General features: G+C 40.4%; 1 protein-coding gene across 6 annotated transcripts in view; it reads right to left on the bottom strand.

Moving 5' to 3' along the window:
* Positions 1–13,934, bottom strand: part of Calx (sodium/calcium exchanger 3) — a 647,992-nt gene that overhangs the window by 364,352 nt on the left and 269,706 nt on the right. The window contains exon 1 of one of the 6 annotated variants that reach the window (XM_083137852.1): positions 5,383–5,624. The exons of the other annotated variants lie outside the window; for them this stretch is intronic. The gene's annotated coding sequence lies outside the window, so the exon portion shown is untranslated. Of the gene's footprint in view, positions 1–5,382; positions 5,625–13,934 lie in introns of those variants that run through there. 6 annotated transcript variants of the gene reach the window in all.

The following is a 13,934-nucleotide window of genomic DNA, read 5'->3' as shown; positions in this document are numbered from 1 at the left end:
GCAACTTTTGCGGGCCTTAGATTGGGAAATGCTGACAGAGATCTTTCCCATCGTTATTAAATTTCCCATTAAACCGGCTCAAGTAAAAACAATAAGGCCTCATTTATTTTGAAACACTAACCAGGAAAAAAACTTCTAAAAAATGTAGCGTTCTGCGAAGTTGTGCAGATCGGCCATTACCACGTGCTTCTAATTTCCGCTTCCCAGGATTCCCTGCGCGGGGCCGCCCCGTGGAGATCATTATAATGCACCGTCACAATTCACTCCTCTCCGAAGTTGGCCCATTATGTATTCCCCGCGTGTCGGCACCTGCTACGGCGATAAAGTTGTCGGCCAATAAGAACGCGGCGATGAAGTTTCGGAGGATGAAGTAGCGGCATGTGCCGAAAGGAAGTCAACGTGTAATAAATAACAGTTTGCGTCGCTTATATTACCCGCTCTATCGACGGGGGTTTGGGCGGCGGGAACTTGGATTGAAAAATCTTGCAGCGGGACCGGAAGCTGGAAATTTTCGCGATCGTGCTTTATCAGTTATACTGAAGAAATTACAAAAGCGTTGCAACACATTTTTTTTTAAACTTATGGGTCCTAAATTAAAGTCATAAGTACGTACGTTGATTGCACTGGTTCGTAGAAGTGATTGCATGAGTGATGTAGCAATTTGGCAAGCATTATCCAGAGTTTCTAAGGCTCTCAGTCAATGGCTTCACAACACTTGCGGAACATTTGTGCCCACCTCCGTGGCGGGGTGGATAGCACAGCGCGCTACGATGCCAGGTGTCCCGGGTTCGAATCCCGACCTGGGAATGGCTGTTATTTGTGATTGTCCCTTCATCTATTTCATCACCACTCATCCTCATCTTCGCGATTAACCAAAAGTGGCAGAAAAGCGAAGTAAACTAAACCAATTCAATTCAGTAGAACATTTGCGTATGATGCCAGATCATTACGTCTTCTCTATAGCTATTTCTGACACTCCCGACGATGGGAATGGATGCTGATATTATGAAATGAAAGATGGGACCATCACAAACGCACAAGGACCAACAGAGGATTATATTAGCTGTAGGTCCAGACGCCCAGAGCCTCGTTAGTCTGCAAACTGAAGTCGGGATGTACAGTCACGGACACTGCTGGATTGTAACGATTCCATTGAAAGTCAATGTATTCATTACAACCCGACAGTGTGCGTGACTGGACTGTACTACGTGGAAGAAAGGTAAACATTTTGGTGCTTCAGACTGAATAAATATTTCTTTGAGAAACTCGATTTTAACACAAAATCAGCACCTTTTGTTTATTTTGCATTCCTCGCGTTAGTAATATTTGGTGTTATTCTGAACCAAACTCGCATTATTTCGAGGTTCCGAAACACCAAAAACAACTTCTCTAATCTTCCAACACAAATTTACCCACCATATCTCGGTTTCCTGAATTTTTTCAGCGTTATTGTTAAAGCGAAAATGTCATGTCCTCTTAATAACATATTCCTAAAAAACAGATGCGAGGTACGGAAGTAAACATAGTGTGAATTACAACATACACACACACACACAGTTGTGGTCATCTCCATGTTGCTCGTGTGAGCATCAGAAATCGTTATCACAACATTTGCTATTTGAATACTACGAAACTTGAATAAAGTTTATATCCTCGACTGATTATTGAATTTATAATATTCAAGTCATAAATTTGATATAACTGAAAAATTGTTTCTGATGGTCACGAGGTAGTAAAAAAATGTAAAGTGCTCCCCTGTGCTTAGCACCACGCCATTAAGGCGTATAGGGGGTGTGGGGGTAATGGGGGTAACGCCCCACACTTTCTTGATCCGGTCGTGAGTGGGGGTGATGTGATCAGCATCACGCCCCTGACCGCCTTTACCCCCAGGGTTTCCTCCAGGTACCCATGTATGTTATTCGACGCTGGGTGGGCGCCGGGGCCGCTTCCAACGTTAGAAAAGTTTCCGGTCGGGGATCGAACCCGGGACCTTGAGCATGATAGTCAGACGCGTTACCGACTGAGCCACCGCTGCCACTGATGCTCACGAGGACAATATGAATATTCGAGGGTTTCAGAGCACTGGTGGCGTAACTCCATATATAATGAAAATTGAGTTATATGTATAACTTGGAACTGTGAGTTATGAACATTTCAATGCTAGAGGTAAGTATCTTCTAAGGGCCAAATTCCTGCTCTCAGAAGCATTACTATATCTTTCCTCCAACAGCTAAACATGATACTAAGTTATCTAAATGTGTATTTTTCTCAAAACGGCATTGAATGGAGTTACGTCACTTGTTTACGTGTATGTACACTTGCCTATGCATACCCCTCCTCCCACACACACAGATACACAGCGAGACACATCTGTGTTTTAGAAGAGTAAAAGGTTTCTCTAAACTTCGTGTTTTATATGTACAAAAAGCGAAGCAATGATTGGATTATGGCCCTCTTTGTGTATGGCATATGTAGCAGAACTAAAGTTTCGAATGAAACCCTTGCTTCTAATTCGCCAAGGGGAATCGAATCCGTATAACCCCAAACATCATTTCCTACTCGCTTGTGCCACGCTTTGAAAAAACTACTCACTGCTACAGTTTTAAACCAATTTTCTTTGTATTTTTCCCCTGCGTTATGCAGGCGATCTTTCCTACATACTGAAATGTTCAGAGAGAGCAATGTTCTCCTGTGAGTTCGACTTCCCAAATTACAACAGTGCACAGCAGGTTGCATAGGTGCAAGGAAACACGGCGTTGTCGGAGAAATTTCAGGGCCTATGTTAGCAATGCTATAATTTAACGTCGTTTATCTGCTACTTCTCCACGCTAAACCGGATAAGAATGGACGAGGAACTAACGACATTTACCAAACTATCGTCGATTCCAGAAACCGGATCCTACAGTTTCTACGGTCCTGGTTCATTTTACCGCGAACACATTACAGAAATCTAACTACTGAGACACACAATAGGCCTTGTACTTATTTTCGAATGAGCTCAACTTGTTTATGCACCCGGCTGCAAGGCTTAATGCTCAAGAGCGGACATGAACCGTGTTGTATTAAATTAGGAGATTAACGTTAGAAAGAATTTGAAAATGTAATCTTCAAGAGGTCAAAATTTCTTACTTTCATCTACTTTTATAAGTTCTTTGGGGCCTCCTCGATGGCGTAGTGGTAGCGTCGTCGCCTTGTATCAAGGGGCCATGGATTATATACCCGGTGGAGGCACAAAGTGGTTCGGATCCCTCTTTAAACTGTACGTCCAGTCCCAATTAGCCATACTGTGCATAAAGTGGACTTAAAACACCAAGTCATTCAATCAAATAACCTAAGTTCTTTGAAACAACGCCATGAATGTCGGAATGATGATACGAATCAGTGAAGAAAAGCAAATAAGATTGCCTAGATGGGAGTTTAACCTTAAACCTTTCAATTTGCAACTCGTTACCATTTTGTTTACGGTGGGAAACCCCTTGCAGTTCGAACCATTGACCTGGTGAAATCAACCTTCGGGAACCTGGAGACACTTGATTACAATGTGATAACTTTTACCACTACGAGGTATAAGGTTCCCTCATAGAGTATGAAATGTGGCCAATCACTGCATTTGTCAAAAAGTGAGTAAATTCTTTTGGGAATATTACTGTACGATGATATTTCATATTGTAACTGGAAAATTTGATGCAGAAATTTTCCAATTCTTGGAAATGTCATCTCCTGAGCTTATATGAGGAACACGCAGTATGCTTTTATACGTGCATTTGTTTCGAGCAGAGGGCTTTATCAGTTGTCATTATAAATGATGATGGCAGGTGTTTTTATAGAGTTCCCGGATTCGATTCCCGGAGGGAGATCCGAAACTATCGGTGTTCAGACAGCATCACACGGACAGTTGGGCAGGTTCTTGAAGCAATAGTAGCGGGCACCCATCTCGAAACCCGAAACCCGAAAGAAAGGTGATGCGACTCGATGCTGTCACCACGCGCCACTCAATGAAAAGCTAGCCCTCGAAGGGCTGTTGCGTAACGGATATACAGACCCACGCACGCACATACACTGATTACGTGTAGTGTAAGGAAGAAAAACATACGAGAAACTTGTGTTTCAAAATGAGGGAAAATGAAATCAACAGAGAGAGATTAAAATAATTTTACATGAAATTAATGTTGACGTAATTGAATCTCTATGATGGAAATTCATAATTACTTAACGTATTTTAATGCGGTTTCATTATTCTACGGCGCGACAGTTTCATTGTGTGTCTGTGCGAACCCAACGCACAATAATATTTACAGATGTCACTAATTATACACGGACAGGATTTTTGTATGAAGAAAATTGTATGGTAAATGCACTGAAACTGATTAGTAATAAAATATTGTAACCACACTAAATGTCGTTAAATAATGATAAAAAATCACACGTTGTAAAGTGGACGATTAAAAAAAATGTTCAAAGAATTTTGTGACATATGCTGGGCACGAACCAATTTATTCCTGAGGCGTTCACTTTTCGATTTCATATTGAACCATATTCTGTTGTCTGTACTAGGAAAGTTAGGATAAAAACAGACAAAAATAATACTTTGATAACATCACCACACCCACAATTCGCCACGTTTTAGGGCAAGGGCCGTAATCACTACAGAATCAGCTATAAGTACAGAGATGTGTTTTAATATAACATTGGAACACAATTTCCCACACGATTCATCTCATTATAGAGCAACTTACGTTGAGTTACTAAGGCTCAGATAAATCTGCAGTAGTTTCTCAACACCTATTGAAACACAATTCTCCCGGGTTTGAATTCCAGCCTGTGTATGGGAGTGTTGAGCATCCCTTCTTCAGTTTCATCACATAATCACTCATCTTTCTCTTCGCGATTAGTCATAACCAGCAGAAAAGCGACGTAAAATTGACCATATCAGTCAATTAGTCAATCAATCGAACACAATTCACCACGTTCGTAGCAAATTAGGCTACGTTTTCAGGTACGACTAATTACAGAGTCAATTCAAAAGCGTATACAACGCACCCCTTTAATTGTACACATTTTTTTTTTTTTTAGGAAAAGCTATATCACTGAATTTGTAATTAATTTACAGTATTTCAAATATAAAGTAACATGTGGATCTACTTTAAACAAATAACTTAATTAATATAACTAGGAATTAATACATTTTAATCTTCTTCGTCACAATCCGCAAGGAAGCAAGAAAAAAAAAGTCTAACTCAGAACAGAGAAAAAAATCCAGAAATGGAGGTAATCGAAAACTGACATAAGATGTACCCTGTTTTTCAAGGAAACAATTGTGTCTTATACGCCGGCAAATACGGTGCATATCGTTCTCCAGTCCATATTCTAATGGCTTCTTACCTTACGATGGTTTGTCCCAAGCAGCAGTGAGTATAGCGAGTTATCCCGGATTGCACAACACTTCAGTTTCACTGTTTCCCAGTGGCACGGAAGAACAATGCTTTTGCACACAAGTTTAACAATACTATAACAATAACCGGACGACACACGCACCAGCACGAATGAGCTTAACGGTGAAAAAAAAATAGATGCGAACTTAACAGAAACGCGAACTCACGTGCGAGAACGACCGCCGGGTCGAGCGGCGACTGTGACAATTCCCACTCGGGAAGCAGGTAGGCGCGAGGTACGGAATTATCCCTCTCGGTCCCAAACCACCGAGACTCCGCACCGACAGCCCTGGGTGCTCCGCAGGGGCGTCCAAGTGTTGCCTTGGCACGCCGAAGGGGGAGAATGCGACGCATGTACAGCACGGAGCAAAAGTCCCGCGCATCTCTTGAGAAGAGGCTTTCGGGGAATGCAGGTCAAGGCGCGGCGGTGGCGTGACTCAAACCAGCGGTCTATTTTTTTTTCGTCGGTACCTTGTCGTGGTCGTTTTCTTTTCGAATCGCTGATCGGGATTTGAAGCAAGCTCGCGTTGTTACCATGCAATGGAGAGGATAGAAAAGCTTGCGGGGAACCTGATGGTAAGAGACCTGTGGGAAGGCCAAGACAGGATGGAACATCAATATTAAGATGGCCCTGAAGAAAATTGGTAAGGATATTGAAGAATCGATGCTGCTCAGGATTGGAAGAGATGGAAGACATAGCTGCCAGGCACGCATCCAGAACTGTTAATTCCCGGGCCTGCCCGATAGCTTAATTGTAACGTCGTCGCCTTGTAACCAACGGGTCCCGGGTTCGATACCCGATGGAGGCACATGGCACAGTGGCTTAGATTCCACTTCAAACTGTAGATCCAGTCCCGATTAGCCTATCTGTGCATAAAACAACAACAACAAATCAAAGAACTGTATTTCGAGAAGGGTTCAAACTAAGTGCCTTACATGTAATAATAATAATAATAATAATAAAATTTATTATTAATAACATAAATACGTTAGTAATAATATTATTAAGATAATCATAATATCATCCAACCGGTTACAGGGTAAATACCGTAAAGGCAAATTTATTATTCTTGTTCATAAGCTCCTTTTCGGCGTAAAACCTGTTTCGTCTTTACGAATGAAACATTCCGTAACATCCTTAACAATTACCAGTGAAATATTTTAAGCCCTTCGTCGAAATATCCTCAACAATAATCACGATAGAGTCAAGGACGAGAGGGAAAGGTTTTCCTGCACGCTGGAGAAAGTTGATGCCGTCACTTTCGTAAACGAGGCACTCGATTCTATTCACGTAAGGGGACGTGAGTAGAATGTAAATTTATTCCCTTTCCTAGACAGGCGTAAGGGATGGTACTGATAAAATTAATTGATAGAAGATAACACTAAGACTCACGTTCTGTAGCTGTTAGAACGGAGCGCTGCAAAACAGTGTTCCTGGGTTCGAATCCATCCCAACGATTCTAAGTCATCGTCTTCACTCGCCTACATCATATAGGTCTCCAAACACTTCTACGTTTCTTATTTTGATTTGAATTTAAATTTTTGGGTGCGTCAGCACTTAGGTTATTTTGAACCCGTCACTTATACGGGGTTCAGCCCTTTATCATAACTAAAATAACATAATTATTGTGTCGTGTAAAAAATATTAGAATATTCTGACTTCAGTTAAAAGCTGAGGCTGTAAAGGGGCATTCAGCACAGATAACGACAAAACAAAGGTATAGGATAGAGCCAGTCGCCAGAGCCTCGTTAGTCTGCAAAATGCATTCCAGGGAGTACTAAGTGAAAGGTCACCCCTTACACCCCTCTACATTTCTTATATACGAGGGATGTTTAAAAATTATTGATTACTTGTGAAATAAAATAGTTTGCTAATATAGGGCATCAACCCATTACTAGTATTAAGAATGTATTAAATGAAAAATTGTTCGGCTTAATTGTAACCCTATTAATATAGGAAATAATAATTACTATTATTATTATTGCAAGGAGAATGATAGCGTTGTTAATTTGGGTTTATATTTCCTACCTTGGGACATGTTTAGGGTCTCAGAATGACTCATTTCTCTCTTTTCTATGTCTATCCATAGTCATTTAGCATCCCTCCCTATGGTCGACCAATAGGATCTTTCAATCAGAGTGATGTACTGTTCGACGATGGAAGACGCGCATAGATCGAGTAGGCGAATCCAAGTGCGAAAGGGTGAGTTCGTACTTGCGCGATGCAAGTCTATGTTTGAGGACAGTATTTTTCTTCTATGAATTCGGTTGTTTATTACCAATGACTGATACAACTCGTAACACTTTTGAGGTAACACACGGAAATTGCTTCATCGTCTACGTTCCACTTGCAGCCATGGCCCCTATCTCACCAATGGAATCGTCCACTTAGCGCAATGGTCAAGCTTAACGCATACGGACTGTATCATGCTTTATTCTCCTTCTTATGGATTCTTTGTCAATTCACAATTCTCTTTAATGTTTATCTACAATCACTTTATCTCTAGTCGATGTTCGACATGTGGCAGGTAAACATATGGTCTTTCAAACCATTTTTATCTAATTTTGAGACAACTGACTAACAGAGTAACTCACATTCCATATACAAAGGGCGCTCAATAAGTTTTGCACATATGGTCATAATATATTTATTAGTTGCAATATGATGATGAAATTTTAGGAATTCTTCCTGTTTGGTCGTCTGAAGGACCACCTGAGGCGAAAAACATTCGACAGTGACAAGGACCTCATTTCTGTGAAACAATGGTGTAAAAGTCAGCCACCTGAATTTTACCAAAGTGCATTCAAAGCATGGAAAGAACATTGGACGAGATGCGTCACAGCAGATGGAGGCTACATTGAGTGTCATGGTCTTCTAGCCAAAGGATCAAAGTATGTTCACCTAAAATTTCATCATCATATTGCAACTAATAAAAATATTATAACCATCTGTGCAAAACTTATTGCACGCCCTTGTACACTGTGCAATGACTCTCTCTGTAAGATGCCACTGTCTAAACGGCTCATTCCAGCACTGCGTTGAAGTCACGGCTGCTACATTAGAGACCAGAGGGCATTCGTTCCGAAGGCACACTGGACAGCTCTAATGACGTGGCTCATATTTCACGTTCCATAATGGGGTATTGATTCAGACAGTTAACAATTGGAAGCTGATGATGGTTGACAACGGATGCGTGTATCATCTAATACAACTTCATTATCCACAAGATTAATCACGAGAGAAAGAAGACCAGCACTTTCCCTGTATAATTATGCGGGGAAATATGGAATATGTAACATATCGTGAAGTTACTGTCTGCACAAGTATGTATATCAAAACGGGGTGACCCTTTCCCAAGACATCCCAAATGTCAACCTCCCTTCCACGAAGTATACCCTGCACTGCAGTTTGCAGAATAACTAGGCTCACAGCAAGTACAATCCTCAGTGGAGCTCGTATTGTGTCGTCCATATATGTTTGAGATCAATCTCATTTTATCACCAATCATCCTCATCTTCGCGATTAGGCAAAAGTGGCAGAAAAGGGAAGTAAAAGAAAACAATAAAATCAAGCAACATGGAAAAATGATAAATATGTTGAAAAGACTTTGAGAAATTTCCAGTGGCTTCCGGAGTGAGGTTTGTAGGAAATTATAAAGATATACGGCATGGTCAATAGCTTAGCGATTGTAACTTCAACGACGGGATTTGCTTACTAGAAAATGTGCGGTCTCATACACATGTGACGACAAAATACAGCAACAACCTGTTCGGACGTAAGGTGTCTCTCAAGAAGACACACACATGCCAACATATCTTCCTCGTAGCACAATCTCGAAACCGCGCCATAAACCTAACTAATAGTGATGTCTAGATCCACATGCAGGAGAATCTTCTGTGGGGTTGCATGCTGTTTCGCGTCTTGTCCTCGGGTGTTTTAAGTGGCCTTCAGCGTTTACCCCAGGTATGGAGAGACTCACTGTGGATATGCCACAGTCCATATGTGTTGGCCACGACCGTGCACGCTAGCGCGCATGCGCCAATTGGGCGAATCCAGTGGGAAAACAGGGGAGACGGCTACACATGGAAAGCAATGAAGCAGTTTCGTGAAAATAGTCTTTGCTTCACTTCAAAAGGATTTGTTACGAGTTATAGAAGTCAACGTAAACATTAAAAAAAGCAAGCTAAAATAAACAACCGAATGTGTACAAGTGAAGGACTGTTCGCAAACCTGCACTTAATAAATTCACATCTCCGCACGATACGTTTTCATCAGAATACTTTGTTTAATCGATGAACACTGCCAGTTGCTCCATTTCCGATAAGGGTCTTGTCCTTGCTTGACTTGGCAGAGGCAAATATCCAAGGTGCTGTCGCATCTATATATTCTAAATCTTAGTTAATTTACTACCTGTTAGATCACCCTTGTCCATACTTTCATTGTCCTTACCAGCCCAACACCGTTAGAAATAAAGTAAGGGAAAGAAACAATAAATTACGTTTCGCATCATATACAGGGTGAGTCGAAAGTCAGGAACCATAGTGTTATTAACTTCAGCTTATATTGTTTGTATGATACGCTCACAATGGATCATGTTCAGACGACGCTCCCAGTTCTTCAGGACATTGAGGATTGTCGTAGGCGGTATTTGCACGGCACATTCCGTTATCCTCCCTTGCAGATGGTGTAAGTCGCGAATCTGGGTGGAATGAACCATTGCCATCAGGTGATCCCATAAGTAGTAAGTAATCCATTGGTGCGAGGTGAGGGGACCTCGTGGGCCAATCAACGGGTCCTTACCGACATATCCACCTCCCTGGAAACTGGTCATCCAGCCACTGACGTACGATTAATCCATTAGTCCTATGATCTCTGATATTTGACTCACCATGTAAATCTCTTTTTAATGTTTGATTTCTTATATATATAAGCTTAGCCTCTGGCTTTGACAAGAAATGAATTCATGACTTAAAACAATGAAAATGTCCCCATGAAAATATAAACCAAACCACACTTTAATGTAGCTACATAACATGAGGTGTATGTAGGAGGATGTGGGGGCAGGACACCACGCTCCAGTTGCCTTTACCTCCAGAGTTACCTCCAGGTGCCCATTAATTTGAGGTTGGGTGATCTCCAGAGCGGCTATATGCTAAATTCCGACCCGGTCTCCTGCGTGGCAGTCAGACGCCCTACAGTCGAGACCACGGCGGTTTCCTCTCTTATATGAAGTTCATGTCAACTTTGGCGCTTTTAATTTACTGGATTATGACGCCTACCTACGACATTTCCGAGGACCGGTAAAATAATATTACAATGAGTCGAAATTGCACTACAAACGGGCTATTTATGGTTGAAATGATGTAAACGTAGGATAGGTGGGAAACGTAATCATGAATGCTTAATGAACCTGCAGTTCCAGCCGCACCACGGAGGAAACAATCCCCCTGAATTGATAATAACCGCATCTTCTTGCCCGACAAGAGCCAAGCGGGGAGAAAGGGGGGAGGGGGATAAGGGATGAATGGCCTTGATGAGTCAAGCCGCAGCCTCCGGTAAGAGATCCATGTTTGTGAAGCAAACCGCTCGTCCGGGGGGGCTATGAATAGCGCAAGGCACCAGTTTGCCTTAATTTGCGGTGCGGGGTCGATAAAAAAGAACCCATGGCAAAATCCCAACTAAGAGACTGCGAAAGGGGGACACAAAATCTCAAGAGGGGGCCAGTTTCTAAATAAGACTGAGTTGTGTGTACGGAGAGTTAAGGAATGTCGATTCATAGAGATTTGAGCGGTTAGCACATGTTTCTCTAGTCTGTTGCGGTAAAATATGGACGAATTGTCCCCACGGAGGAAAGCGCCAGTGGAGTTCCAACGGTTTCAGTTCCGCGAAGACATGATTTAATATATTTCGCCATTATTTTCCATGGCAAGTTTCTCACAGTTTAGCTTTTATATCTATCGAGGAAGAAAAAGAAAGTTAAGGCTGTGGTGGCCTTCTATACCACTTAGCCATGGTTACATCTACATGGGCACGAATGACGTATTTAGAGGGATGGGGGGGGGGGTCCGGACCACCGCCCAAAGACTTACCGAGTACTAAAATTAAATAATGAAAATATATTTGTTTAGCATTTATTGTGTAATCGATGAACTAATTTGGATGGCAAGGATTGTATTGGGATCATACGGCTTTGAAGGGTAGTACCCAAGATTTATGCTTGCACACAAGATAATATGTGTAAAATATTAATCAGGAACTTTACGTTTCGCTAACTGGATCTAGCATCCCTTTTCATTCAATTTGTATTCACTTGTTCATCTATTTGATATTAATTTTTTTGGCAGGCCACTTGTTTTTATACAAATTATGCCTATAATAAATACATAGGCGCCGACTCCATGGGGCTTGGGGGGGCTCGAGCCCCACATCCCCCAATGTTGACGATGTAAGGGCAGAGCCCCCCCAAATAATTTTGCTTAAGAGGATCTAATGTATTATTTTGCTTCTCTTGTAAAGTTTACTCTGAATTGTGCCACATGAACTTAACTTTAAATACACATTTGAAATGTTCTAGACCATCAACTTTGGGGGCTGAGACCGCTAAACCATCAACTTTGGGGGGGGGGGGGCTATGACCAGAGACAGCAAAACACATGACTTATTGCTATATACTAAGTATATAATTATGAGTATTGTTAACATTTTTACTAAAAAGAGTTTCAAAAGAAGATGTGCATGAACTAGGAGAGTGGATGGGACGTTCGGGCTACAAATGGCTCTCACATGACATTCAGAACGAGATAATTGATATATTAGAGAGAATCTGTTTTGCGCTCCGTGGTAGCAGATATTAAAAGTCGGGAATATTTTGCTATTATGGTTGACGAAACTTGTGACATATCCATCAGTGAACAATTGACATTTTGCATTCGAACTGTAAATAAAAATTTTAATATTTTTGAGGAATTCATGGGTTTTTACGAGATTCCGAACACTGAGGCCAAAACTTTAAAAAAGGAGTGAGTGAGTCATTCATTAATTTATTTCAGTGATCAGAGCCCCCCAATAATTTTGACAAGTCGGTGCCCCTGAATAACTACGTGCTGTTCTATCACTATTCTTATTCGGTATATTTACCTATTCATGTAATAATTGCAATATATTTATTATTATTATTATTATTATTATTATTCCTGAGACACTTGGTTTGGACCACACCCGAAATATATTTCTAGATACGTGCCTGATGGGTGCTTATAAATATGTATAAATTCAATGGGATTTGAAATAATAAAAGTTGCAATTTTCATGTCTACGGAGAAAAATTCACGGATAATTCCTGTAGCCAATAATTCACGCAGAATTCCCTGTGAGTAGCCACCCTGTACTAGAACAAAATTGTACAAACGAGAGGAAACACTCTCTAAGCTTCCGTTTAAAAAAAATAGACATACTTTCATGTATGCCCTTGTTGGAGCTTTCAGACCGAAGTGACAAGCGACACTTGTTACTTACAAACGAACCTACAGAAATAAAAGCAAACTTTCGTACCGAAGTAACACGATAAAATACAGGCGCTGCTTCGGTCTGTTGGTTGAGCATGCGCAGTGAGCAGAATGGACTGATTTAAATCAGGTTGATTTAAATCACTCTACATAAATAATTTATAGAATAATGTACATAAGCATTTTATAGATATCAGAAACACTTTTGGAGAAAGTACACGACTCTCGTAATCATTTAATGGTGATTATTAGGTTCTAAGATAGGAAATTAAAGGAAGTAAAATGTATGTACTGATGGTGTGAAGCTCATACGAAAGGAAATGTAAACACAGGATTTCTCTTGATTTAAAATTCAATAATTTTATGCGCTAGAATTATCTAACATTTTGTGTATAAAAATATACAAAATACTAATCATGTTAAACCATAAATAGCGTCAATATCATTAACCTGTAAATAAACATGGCAGCTGACATTTTTCGAACTATCATTAAAAAAATCTCCAAAATTCAGGTAACAAAGACCATAAAAATATTTAAGTTAATATTTTTAGTTACAATTATAGAGTACATCCAGAATGTTTTAGTTTCACTGGATGAAAAACAACTGAAATTATTATTGGTTTCATTAACAAACTCAATAAATATTTCCATAGTAGTTACAGTATTAGAAACAGAAAAATGTATGTTTACGTATATTTTTTTATTTGCTTTAATCAAAACGGTTCAAATGTTTTACAGGGCCATTTACTAGAAAAAACCTATCTATAAAAAATATATATCTATGTGCATAGTGCCAATAACCATGCAAGCAATTTTAAGCATGTTTTTTAAAAAAAATCGATTTAAATCCATAAAAATGAGATTTTTATCCACCCTGGCAATGAGTGCTTTTCTTTATAGACCTGAGAGCCCACGTCGTTTGTCACTTCGGTATGAAACACCTTTGTCGCATGTCACTCATCGTTTCTTGCTTATAGCTCTTAGTCTCTTAGTA

The sequence above is a fragment of the Lepisma saccharinum genome, chromosome 16, assembly GCF_977018435.1.
Source record: "Lepisma saccharinum chromosome 16, izLepSacc3.1, whole genome shotgun sequence".
Taxonomy (NCBI): Eukaryota; Metazoa; Arthropoda; class Insecta; order Zygentoma; family Lepismatidae; genus Lepisma; species Lepisma saccharinum.
This window is presented reverse-complemented; position numbering and strand designations above follow the sequence as displayed.